The following is a 12,154-nucleotide window of genomic DNA, read 5'->3' as shown; positions in this document are numbered from 1 at the left end:
AAACATTCCACAGTTATGTGTTTTTCTCAACAAAACTAACAAATCATATAACATACTAGGAATATTTTTTTTAAAAGGGATGGTTAACAAGACTAGGCATGTTATAATGCCGCTCCATGATGCAATCTCACCTTGAGTATTGCATTCAATTTTGGTCGCCTTATCTTAAGAAAGATATAGCAGAACTAGAAAAGGTTCGAAGAAGAGTGACCAAGATGATAAAAGGGATGGAACGCCTCTTGTATGAGGAAAGGCTAAAAAGCTCTTCAGCTTGGAAAAAGGGGAGACATGATTGAAGTCTACAAAATCCTGAGTGGTATAGAATGGGTACAAGAGGATCGATTTTTTTACTCTGTCAAAAATTACAAAGACTAGGGGACATTCGAAGTTGCAGGGAAAACCAATAGGAGGAAATATTTTTTCGCTCAGAGAACAGATAAACCCTGGAATGCGTTGCCAGAGGTTGTGGTAAGAGCGGATAGCGTAGCTGGTTTTAAGAAAGGGTTGGACAATTTCCTGGAGGAGAAATTCATAGCCTGTTACTGAGACAGATATGGGGGAAGCCACTGCTTGCCCTGGATCGGTAGCACGGAATGTTGCTACTCTTGAGGGTTCCGGAATCTTGCTATTCTTTAGGATTCTGAATGGAATGTTGCCACTCCTTGGGGGGTTTGCCCATCATGAGGACAGACTACTGGCTAGATGGATCATAGGTCTGACCCAGTAAGGCTATTTCTTATGCTCTTATGAGTGATTGCAGACATGAGGGGGTGGGGAGGGAGATGTGCTAATCTAGATCTCAAGCTCCACATAAGCCTTGGGCCAAGCTAAAAGGGAATCAGCGACTTTAGATGTTCCTGGGTGGGGTTGAAGCAACCCTCTTTAATACCTCCGCTCTGTTATAGCCATAGATGCCAAACCTACGGGCTCCAGCGGTAGGAACAGCAGCAGTGGTGGCAGAGGGTGAGAAGGCAGAGTTGGGGCATGAAATGCAGGAAAAGAGGCCAGCTCGCTCACTACTAGGGGTACTCCACCACCCATAGATCTGTGCCTCTGCCCGGTTCACAGAAAAGAACGATGTGGAAGATTTTGCATGTAAAAGGCATTTTAGCTAGGGTGAAATGCCTACCTTCCTCCACAGTCGTTCAATAAACCACTATTTATTTATGCAGCCAAACATGAATTTCAAAATAGAAGTTATCTTCTCCGTTAGCGGCTTTAGCGCACGTGACTTTTAAATCACGCACTAGCCGAAAAACTACCGCCTGCTCAAGAGGAGGCAGTAGCGGCTAGCGCGTCCGGCAGTTTAGCGCACGCTATTACGTGCATTAAACCGCTAACGCGGCTTCGTAAAAGGAGCCCTAAATGTGTAGCACCTGGCTTACTTCCAGTTTTCACAGGCACAAGATTTAGCTTAGTTAAAATGCTTTCTTAAAAATTCACTTCTTTTTTAAACCAGGGAGATTGTACTATTTCTTAAACTGGATAGGTCACACAGAACAGCTAAACAATCGCCAATAAATAGTTTACATTTGATTTAAGAATTTTAAAACAAGATTGCAGAAAAATGGAACAGAAATGACATAAGGAATCAACTCCCCCTTTTACGAAGCCATGCGAGGCTTTTTTTTTTTTTTTTTTTTTTTAAATCGCTGGCCACAACAGTATTAGCTCCGACGCTCATAGAAATTCTATGAGCATCTGAGCTAATACCGCTGCCGCCGGCAATAAGAAAAGCCTAGCACAGCTTCGTAAAAAGGAGCACCAAATTATTCCAATAAGCAAAAATGGAGGAATGCAGTAAAAGCTATACAAAATGAATTTGCTAATGCAAATTAAAAAAGATTTTTATTTGACAGAGATTTTTCAAACACAAGTAAGCTTTTTCAGATAATAAACTCACAGATGCCTCTCCAGATTTGCTGTTAACAAAAGTTGTATCACCTAAAGCCTCCCGATTAGCAACTTACTTTAAACTGAAAAGTAGAGAAACTTTTCATGAATCTACAGATAACAACTGAAGGGCCTCTTTTACAAAGCCATGGTAGCGATGCTGCCACGGTAAATGCATCAAAGCCCATTCAATTCTTAAGGGTTTTCGGTGCATTTACCGTAGCTTCATCGCTACCGTAGCTTTATAAAAAAGAGGCCCAAAGTTAGAAATTGGTTTGCCAATATCTGCTTAGATGTAATCTGTCATCCTGCAGATATATGATGACATTCCTCCCTCATCGCTACCATGGTTACCGCAGCAACATCGCTACCGTGGCTTTGTAAAAGGGGCCAAAGTTAGAAATCGGTTTGCCAATATGTAACCCGTCATCCTGAAGATATGATATGACATGACATTTCTCCCCCACCCCCATTTCAACAGAAGAACTAGATAAATTGATTTTCAAGGTTTTCAAAATAGAAACATGATGGCAAATAAAGGCCAAATGGCCCATCCAGTCTGCCCATCCACAGTAACCATTATCTCTTCCTCTCTCTAAGAGATCCCGAACGTGCCTATCCCAGGCTTTCTTTTTTTAAAAAAATTCTTTATTAATTTTCAAAACTATGACAGTGCAATACAGCCAATGCAACTCATATTAATACAATAAAAGCACATTCATTTTTCTCATGTTCATAATCATCCATTCCCCCCCACCCACCCACCCATCCACCCAAACAATTATCATTCTGTATAACACAAACATATATTATTATACATATCCTATCTATCTATTCTGAATAATGATATCGTCTCACCCATCCCAATTATAAATATTCAAAAATCAATTTATGACATAAGGAATCCCCCTCCCCCCTGCCCTGGATATATACCAAAGTAAAAAAACAAAGAGGCTTTCTTGAAATCAGACACAGTCTCTGTCTCCACCACCACCAATCTCATTGCATTTTGGACAACTGTCCCACATATTTGATAAAATCTGTCCCAGAAAATTTCAAGCATATACTTTTACAGTAATTTCAATCTAGTAATTCCTAATTATTTGGCTAAAATCTTTTGGCCAAATGACAAAGAATATTTAGCTTAACTGGAGGACCAATTATCTTAGAATATATGATGGAAAAACAATTATACTTAATAACATGATGTCAGCTCAAAGAAAGTTTGATCTGGCTTTCTTTATGTAATCTGCTTGGAAATTTAGCGCTGTAACTGTTCTCTCATAGGAGAAAGCAATGTCTGCTTCCAGAAAATAAGGTAACCATGCATTATGCAAATATCTGACTACATCTTGATTAGATCTAGGATATTGTCATCAGTTTTGTCCTGATGGGGTTCTCATATGTATTAACATTGAGCACATGCTATTCTCTGATTTCAGATTAATCCAGGTCAGTAAAATCACTTCTGTACACATTAGACCAACATATTGCATGACTGGCCTGGCTCACGGTTGCCAAGCGGAAGGTCTCTGGTTTGAGGTTGGACAAGGGTGGCGATACAGAAGGAGGTGGTAGTGCTCACACCCTTTGGAAGGAGCAGGAAGTCACAGGCGTGGTACAATTTAAAGTCAATTTAGTCTCCGCTTTCTTGGCCAAGCTAATCAAAGTGGTAAACAAAAAAAAAAAAAAATGCAACACAGTCATGAAAACATAAATCAAAAGACAAACATCACAATAAAAGAGCAGTGTTCAGACATAACTGCTCCATAAAATCCAGGCCACCACCCTTATGCCACAACTTCAGCTGAAAGAGAAGAGGAACTGAATCTTCTTACAGTGGAAAGTTCCAGGACACCACCAGCTCCTCAGACTGCAACCAAGAACAACACTTGCATTTTTTCCTAAAACTAATATGGTTAGTTTTAACTTTTCATCGTTACCCCTCCCCCCCTTACTGCAATCCCTGCCAGAAATACCCCATTCTCCCTCTCTACAGAACTCTGTAGCCCACTTAGCAAAGAAAGTCCCCACCTAAAAAAAGAGAAACTTACAACCCCCTTACCACAATCCCTACCCGAAATACCCCCAACCCCCTCCCTACCCAACTCTGTAGCCCACTTAGCAAAGAAAGCCCCCCCACCTAAAAAAAAAGAGAAACTTACAACCCCCTTACCACAATCCCTACCCGAAATACCCCCAACCCCCTCCCTACCCAACTCTGTAGCCCACTTAGCAAAGAAAGCCCCCCCACCTAAAAAAAAAAGAGAAACTTACAACCCCCTTACCACAATCCCTACCCAAAATACCCCCAACCCCCTCCCTACCCAACTCTGTAGCCCACTTAGTAAAGAAAGCCCCCCCACCTAAAAAAAAGAGAAACTTACAACCCCCTTACCACAATCCCTACCCAAAATACCCCCAACCCCCTCCCTACCCAACTCTGTAGCCCACTTAGTAAAGAAAGTCCCCACCTAAAAAAAGAGAAACTTACAACCCCCTTACCACAATCCCTACCCGAAATACCCCCAACCCCCTCCCTACCCAACTCTGTAGCCCACTTAGCAAAGAAAGCCCCCCCACCTAAAAAAAAAGAGAAACTTACAACCCCCTTACCACAATCCCTACCAAAATACCCCCAACCCCCTCCCTACCCAACTCTGTAGCCCACTTAGGAGTTACTTTCGACAGTAAATTTTCTTATCATTTTCATATTAGCACGGTCGTTCAGAAATGCTTCTATCGACTCAGGATGATACGTTCCCTTGCTAAGTTGCTTGAACCAGCCACCTTGAACACACTGATCCACTCCCTAGTAATCTCTTGTATAGACTACTGTAACGCCCTGTATAAGGGCATTACAAAAAAGGAAATTAGACGGCTTCAGATTGTACAAAACACAGCTATTAAGATCATTTGTGGCGCAAAGAAATATGATCACGTCTCACCCCTTCTGATTAGTTACCAGTTGAACATAGAATCAGTTATAAAATCTTACTTTTAACATTTACAACAAAATTAAATAACCAACCAGAGTTCATCAACAGACTTAATTCCCTACAATACTTTAAAATCTCTTCGTTCAACGTCTCAGAATCTTCTTGTTATACCTTCTTTAAAATTGATTAATACGTTGCGCTCCAACAATTTTGCCGCCACTGCCCCTACTCTCTGGAATTCGTTGCCCAACCATTTGCGAAATGAGTCCGATTTAAAACAATTTAAAGCAAAACTAAAAACATTCTTGTTCCAGGACGCTTTTGGATAACAACTGTCCTCTTAAGGACAAAATTTAGATCAAATTGTTACTTTTTACCCTAACCTATTGTACTTTCCCTTTATGTCGCACTCTTCTTTAACGATTGTAGTTCTTCCCCACTTTCCTATTGTTTGAAGTAAGTCCACACGTCTTATCAGTGCTTTATTATGACACTTGGATTTTATCCAGTATCCCTTGTTTTAATAGGTTTTTATGTAATTTTATATTGTACACTGCTTAGAAAACTGATTAAGCGGTTTAAAATTTTTTTTAATAAACTTGAAAGTCCCCACCTAAAAAAAGAGAAACTTACAACCCCCCCTTACCACAATCCCTACCAGAAATACCCCATCCCCTTCCTACCTAACTCTGTAGCTCACTTAGCAAAGAAAACCCCCCACCTAAAAAAATAAAAAAAAAACTTACAACCCCCTTACCACAATCCCTACCAGAAATACCCCCATTCCCCCTCCCTTCGCAATTCTGTAGCCCTCTTAGCAAAGAAAGGCCCCCACCTAAAAAAAGAAAAACTTACAAAATAGACAGGCATACACGCCATATAGACCAGTAATGACATTTCCTATTCCCCTTGTCATGTGCTTCCCCCTTCAACTCCCAACAAGCCATCGCCTTCATAGAAGCCTGGGCCTTAGTGTCCTGTGCCCATTGGTGGCACCTTTTTGTTTGCATGCTAGTGGTTGCGAGACACTTATATATGGGACATATATAGGAAATTTTGTTCTGTGATTCCGATATACAATTGTACTGTTAGTTTCTGGTCTCTCTCTACCAATAAACAGTACACATATATATATAAAAAAAAAAAACCAACCAAAAACCCCAACAACTAATATGTTAGATTCAGCTTTGATATCTAGAGGCACAGTATAGGACTGCCACAGAAAATGCCCAGGTCCTATACCTAACCCAGTGTATCCCCTGCAATGATGGCATCCACTACCTTGGCCAGACCATAACTCCCTGGAGCAGTATTTCTCGGCCCATTCCTTGGGCACACCCAGCCAGTCAGGTTTCCAGGATACCCACTATGACTATGCAAATCTATCGCATACATATTCATTGTGAATACCCTGGAAACCTGACTGGCTGGATGACAAGCACTGCTCCGGAGAATAGAGCATCTCAACTTATGAGCCAGAAAATGAACACAATTTTAGATTCAGATAACTTTATTGGCATGGCAATGTTTTAAAAATACGTTGCGAATGTATTTATATTTTACCTTCATCTACACTCGGAGCCAATGTAGCCAATAAAATCATCGGGTCTACAAATAATGTCACATTTTCTATGAGCAAAGTTCACTCAACTCCACTATGGAGGCTCCTGTGCTCTTGACTAAGGCCACCTATAGGGTGTTTACAGTAATCCATTTGTGATTTTTTTTTTTTTTTTTTAGCAGACCTATCACCATTTTAAACACCAGGTCATACAATACAAGGTGACAAGGTGGCTGGAATTAGAGATCTTGATTGTAGGATTGCAAAAGAAGCCCTAATTCATTGCTCTCAGCCAACAACTGTAACTGCAGTCCCAGACTAAATACATTACAAAAAGGATATGAAATAGGTATAAAATCTGTGGGAGAACTACAAATGAGGAGGGGGGGGGTGCACAGTGCCAGATCCCATATATATAGCATTTGCTACACTATTAAATTCTGGGATGATTGCATAAGAGAACTATCAGAACACAGGGCTCTAAGTACGAGATTAAGTGTAGGGTTACAAGAAGTCTCTTCTCCAGAAGTATGTACTATATTAAAGGCTCTATTTATCCCAAAGTAATTCAGTTACTTCATTAGTATTTCCCCCCAACAGCTGCAAGAAAAGGGCCTGAAACATCCAACCAAACTGAGTGATCCAGTCGAGTTCAATAACTGAAAGGCAGATTGTTACCAAAAGAGAAACATAGAAAGAAACATAGAAACATAGAAAGATGACGGCAGAAAAGGGCTACAGCCCATCAAGTCTGCCCACTCTACTGACCCTTGGACAGCAAACCCTTTGCCTCTTTTTCTCATTAAGCTGTATTTCACTACAAAATTAAACACAATAAAATGTTGTTCCTTTGAAACTTGGGAGGTTAGGCGTTCGTCTAGGTAAACTCATCTTTTTATGGAAATTTGGGATCTGTATATTCAAAATCTTTCACCTAAAGCAGGGGTAGGGAACACCGGTCCTCGAGAGCCGTATTCCAGTCGGGTTTTCAGGATTTCCCCAATGAATATGCATGAGATCTATGTGCATGCACTGCTTTCAATGCATATTCATTGGGGAAATCCTGAAAACCCGACTGGATTGCGGCTCTCGAGGACCGGAGTTCCCTACCCCTGACCTAGAGCAAGAAGTTTAATTCTCAATGATTTACATCAGGGATCTCAAAGTCCCTCCTTGAGGGCCACAATCCAGTCGGGTTTTCAGGATTTCCCAAATGAATATGCATGAGATCTATGTGCATGCACTGCTTTCAATGCATATTCATTGGGAAAATCCTGAAAACCTGACTGGAATGCGGCTCTCGAGGACTGGAGTTCCCTACCCCTGACCTAGAGCAAGAAGTTTAATTCTCAATGATTTACATCAGGGATCTCAAAGTCCCTCCTTGAGGGCCGCAATCCAGTCGGGTTTTCAGGATTTCCCCAATGAATATGCATGAGATCTATGTGCATGCACTGCTTCAATGCATATTCATTGGGGTAATCCTGAAAACCTGACTGGATTGCGGCCCTCAAGGAGGGACTTTGAGACCCCTGGATAATATGGAAATATATTTTGGAGGAATAATAGCAATCTATATGAAAATTAGTTTGGTGAATTTAATTGTTATGAGAATATTATGTACTGTATTATATTTCTGTATACTTGTTTAATTCCTTCAATAAAATGTTACAAACTAAAATGTTGCTCCCTACATCCCTCATGCATTCACTTGACCACTCTTACCTAAGCGGAGATTTCTTGATTATTATGTAAATATCCAAGTTAAACTCTCTAGAAGGGGAAGATCTGGAGGAGAAGCAGCTTTCAGACTGGCTTGCTCTTTGGAAGAAGGAGAAGGATTACTTCTCCTATTCCCTATATCAGGGGTAGGCAATTCCGGTCCTCCAGAACCGGAGCCAGGTCAGGTTTTCAGGATACTGAGGGAGGAGCTGGGATGTAACACAAGTATAGAATGTTAACCAGGTAATGAGTATAAACCAACCAGGTCGTGCATGTGCAAGACTGGAGGGCTAGGACTTCGATAGGAAGGCAGGACTTAAACGAGATACCAAGGTGGCAAGGGAGCCCCTTCTAGTGATTCAGACAGGTCGTGACCTGTTTGGGCCGCCGCGGGAGCGGACTGCTGGGCAGGATGGACCTATGGTCTGACCGGCAGAGGCACTGCTTATGTTCTTTTGTTCTTAATATGTACAAGATGGATTTGCATGCACTGCCTCCTTAAGATGCAAATCTATCTCATGCATATTTATTGTGGATATCCTCTATCTACTGAGAACGAATACCGTGATTGCAACTTTCAGAGGAGAGGAAAGGCATTCTGAAGGGCTGTAGGACCAAGAGAAAACTCACATTCAGAGCTAATAAAAATCGCATATCCTAGAACAGGGGTAGGGAACTCCGGTCCTCGAGAGCCGCATTCCAGTCGGGTTTTCAGGATTTCCCCAATGAATATGCATTGAAAGCAGTGCATGCAAATAGATCTCATGCATATTCATTGGGGAAATCCTGAAAATCCGACTGGATTGCGGCCCTCAAGGAGGGACTTTGAGACCCCTGGTGTGCAGGAAACAGTGCACAAAACAAGCTCAGACTGACAGGGAGAGGAAAAGTAATAGCAAAACCCAGCCAGTCTAAATTCACAAACTTTAAATGACATTTTAAGAGAGGATATTTTGTTTTGCACAGATAGTGGAAAACTCACTACCCATTCTTAAGCCGGAATCAGATATTAGACACAGGATTTTTCTCTATTTAGATGTTGCCATGTGTCCAAAATATACGAGTGCTCGTCGCTCTCTTTTGAGACCAGATAATCGTCCCTAGCGAATTCGTGCAAGCAGCTGAGCGCCGCCTACCGCGCTGGGCCGAGACTAAGCCCGGGATCAAACAGTTTCGGTTTAACGTCGCTTTTCACCGAGAAGTAGTCCGGGCAAAATCCTCAGAACAGAATGCAAAACACATCGTAAACGTCCCAGTAGATTCTCAAGAGAGCCTTTGCCTAAAATGTTATTTTAAAACTCTTCCCCCCCCCCCCCCCCCCCAGCAAAAATAATACCCCAGTTACCGGTGCGGGAAAGCCAATCGCCCGATGCAGTGGATCAGATGTGTGGCAGGGTGGCTTCCAGCTTTCCAGATGTTTGGGGTGGACGGGCTGGGGGAGGGGCAATCTAGCTACCCCCTCCCCCTCCTTCCTGAGGGGGGCCCTCCCGTAGGGAAACACTACGACTGGCCTCCCGGATCCTTTGCCAAATCGCTGCTCGCTTTGCGCTTTCTATCCTGGAGTTTCGTTTCATTCCTTAAGGCAGTGATTCCCAACCCTGTCCTGGAGGAACACCAGGCCAATCGGGTTTTCAGGCTAGCCCTAATGAATATGCATGAGAGAGATTTGCATATGATGGAAGTGATAGGCATGCAAATTTGCTTCATGCATATTCATGAGGGCTAGCCTGAAAACCCAATTGGCCTGGTGTTCCTCCAGGACAGGGTTGGGAACCACTGCTTTTAAGGCGACTCATAAAATCCCGGGGAATTTTTCCACGCTACTGCCACATTCCTCCGAGAATTAGACGCGCGTGCACTTTTTTTTGTTTGGCCGGGCAGGTCCCTTGAGCAAGTCGGGCAAGATCAAGGTTTGAGTTTCTAATTCACACTTTTTGGGGACTTGCCCTTAAGGCAGGGGTGTCAAAGTCCCTCCTCCAGGGTCGCAATCCAGTCGGGTTTTCTGGATTTCTCCAATGAATATGCATGATATCTATTAGCATACCATGAAAGCAGCGCATGCAAATAGATCTCATGTATATTTATTGAGGAAATCCTGAAAACCCGACTGGATTACGGCCCTCAAGGAGGGATTTTGACACCCCTGATCTACATGATCTAATTAAACTAAACCATGCTGGGTTATATATACACTTCCCCCTCCCCATTTGCGATTTCTACACTCGCGATTTCAAGTAATCACAATTTTTTTCTGGGGAGGGGGAAAATTTAAAAAACCTATATTTTTTACCCATATTTTTTACCGAGAGACTATGGGAACTCACAGCAGCCATTTCCTCATGGCGATCTGCACGGGGCAGGAGCGTAGGAAGATCGCTCCTGCCCCGAAAGCCCTCTAGACCACCAGGTAAGGCTGGAAAGGCGGCAGGGAGGTGAGGGTGGGTCAGAGCCGGATAATCGTGGTTTTTCGCCATTCGCAGTCCGGCTCTGCCCGTATCCCCCGCAAATAACGAGGGAGAAGTGTATTAAGAGTTATTGCCTATAGATTGTGGGGAAAACTTCAGCTCTATCCACTGTTAGGGCTAGAAAAGCATATAGAACACTAGGGATTATTCATAAAGTAGTAATTTAGCTTGATTAACCAAGAACTGACCTATTTGTTTCATGCAGGGGTGTCAAAGTCCTTCCTCGAGGGCCGCAATCCAGTCGGGTTTTCAGGATTTCCCCAATGACTATGCATGAGATCTATTTGCATGCGCTGCTTTCATGGTATGCTAACAGATCTCATGCATATTCATTGAGGAAATCCTGAAAACCCGACTGGATTGCGGCCCTCGAGGAGGGACTTTGACACCCCTGCCTTAAGGGTAGAGGGCTGCCACAATCTTCAACTAGGAAGCACAAACTGCATTTCTGTCTATAAGCCACTAACAAGTGCTCCAAGCCTGGCTATCAGATGTTGCCATTGTGCAATCTGAAGTAGTCCCCGTCAAAACTGGGGAGTAGAGAATCTGATGTGGGAACCGAATTAGAGAATGACACGGTGACAAAATTCATCACCGTTCCCGTCCCCGCGGTAAACCATCTTCATGTCATTCTTTAAGGAGAGAGGGAAGAATCAGAGTATGAATGGCCACAACCACTGACCCGCAAGCTTTTCTTTGAAGAACGCTGGTGTAGAAGGACCGAGGTTCAAATAGACACAAAAAAATGACATGGGATTATTTCCCGCAGTTATCCGCGGGGATGGGAACGGTGATGAATTTTGTCACCGTGTCATTCTCTAAACCGAATGCAGGTCCTCTGCATGGCAGTACAGAGCCACCTATGGAGAGAATGTTTAAAAACGGGTTCCCTATTGCACTTTTTGCCCAAGATTTCTGCCCTACAATGTTCTCTTATGTAAATCACTATAACAAATTCAAAAATTATTTTCTTATAGCAAGGTCTGTATCATACTTTCATATGTGGATAGGTTGTGCTCAGAGACATGGAGGAAAAAGGGGACGCTGTCCCCCCAAAAGCCTCACCACCCAATCATTGCAGAACTTCCACTTTGCTGAAGTATAACTGTGCGTTAGCATCAAAAAACTATTAAACATTATTTTTATGTAAAGTTCTTGGCCTCGACATGGTGCCATGTTTCATTATTTCTTCAGGAAGCTAAAACGGTGTAGTCAAAAGACAAAAAGTCTTCCATACAGGGTGTATAGGGTATACTGATTTACATAAGCGTGTTTTTTTGTTTATTTTCTTCAGTATATTTTTCACGGTTTGCGTGCCCTTCCTTCGCCACACGCCATTTTGAGGCGCGCTGAATTGTGGTTGCGCTGAGTTATCCCTGCGCTCAATTGTCTTGCGTGGTGTTATCTATGCGCGCTGTTATCTTTTGCGCTGCTTTGTCTTGGCGGTTTTGTCCGCGTGCTGTCTTGCACGCATTTGACCTGTCACCATTTTTCACACTTTCCTTTTAGAAATTTGTGTCCTCCTTTTCACTTTGACTTAGACTACAATGTTCTCTGGCAGCTGTTAGCAAACA

General features: G+C 42.6%; 1 protein-coding gene across 6 annotated transcripts in view; it reads right to left on the bottom strand.

Moving 5' to 3' along the window:
• The window catches only part of LOC117361280 (acrosomal protein KIAA1210-like), a 156,027-nt gene extending 146,325 nt beyond the window's left edge, over positions 1 to 9,702 (bottom strand). For 3 of the 6 annotated variants that reach the window (XM_033946411.1, XM_033946406.1, XM_033946412.1), the window contains exon 1: positions 9,461 to 9,702. The gene's annotated coding sequence lies outside the window, so the exon portion shown is untranslated. Of the gene's footprint in view, positions 1 to 3,405; positions 3,554 to 8,118; positions 8,192 to 9,251; positions 9,288 to 9,460 lie in introns of those variants that run through there. The other 3 variants (XM_033946407.1, XM_033946408.1, XM_033946410.1) reach the window with 3 other exon arrangements.
• Positions 9,703 to 12,154: the final 2,452 nt, after the last annotated feature.

The sequence above is a fragment of the Geotrypetes seraphini genome, chromosome 5 (genome assembly GCF_902459505.1).
Source record: "Geotrypetes seraphini chromosome 5, aGeoSer1.1, whole genome shotgun sequence".
Lineage (NCBI taxonomy): Eukaryota > Metazoa > Chordata > Amphibia > Gymnophiona > Dermophiidae > Geotrypetes > Geotrypetes seraphini.
This window is presented reverse-complemented; position numbering and strand designations above follow the sequence as displayed.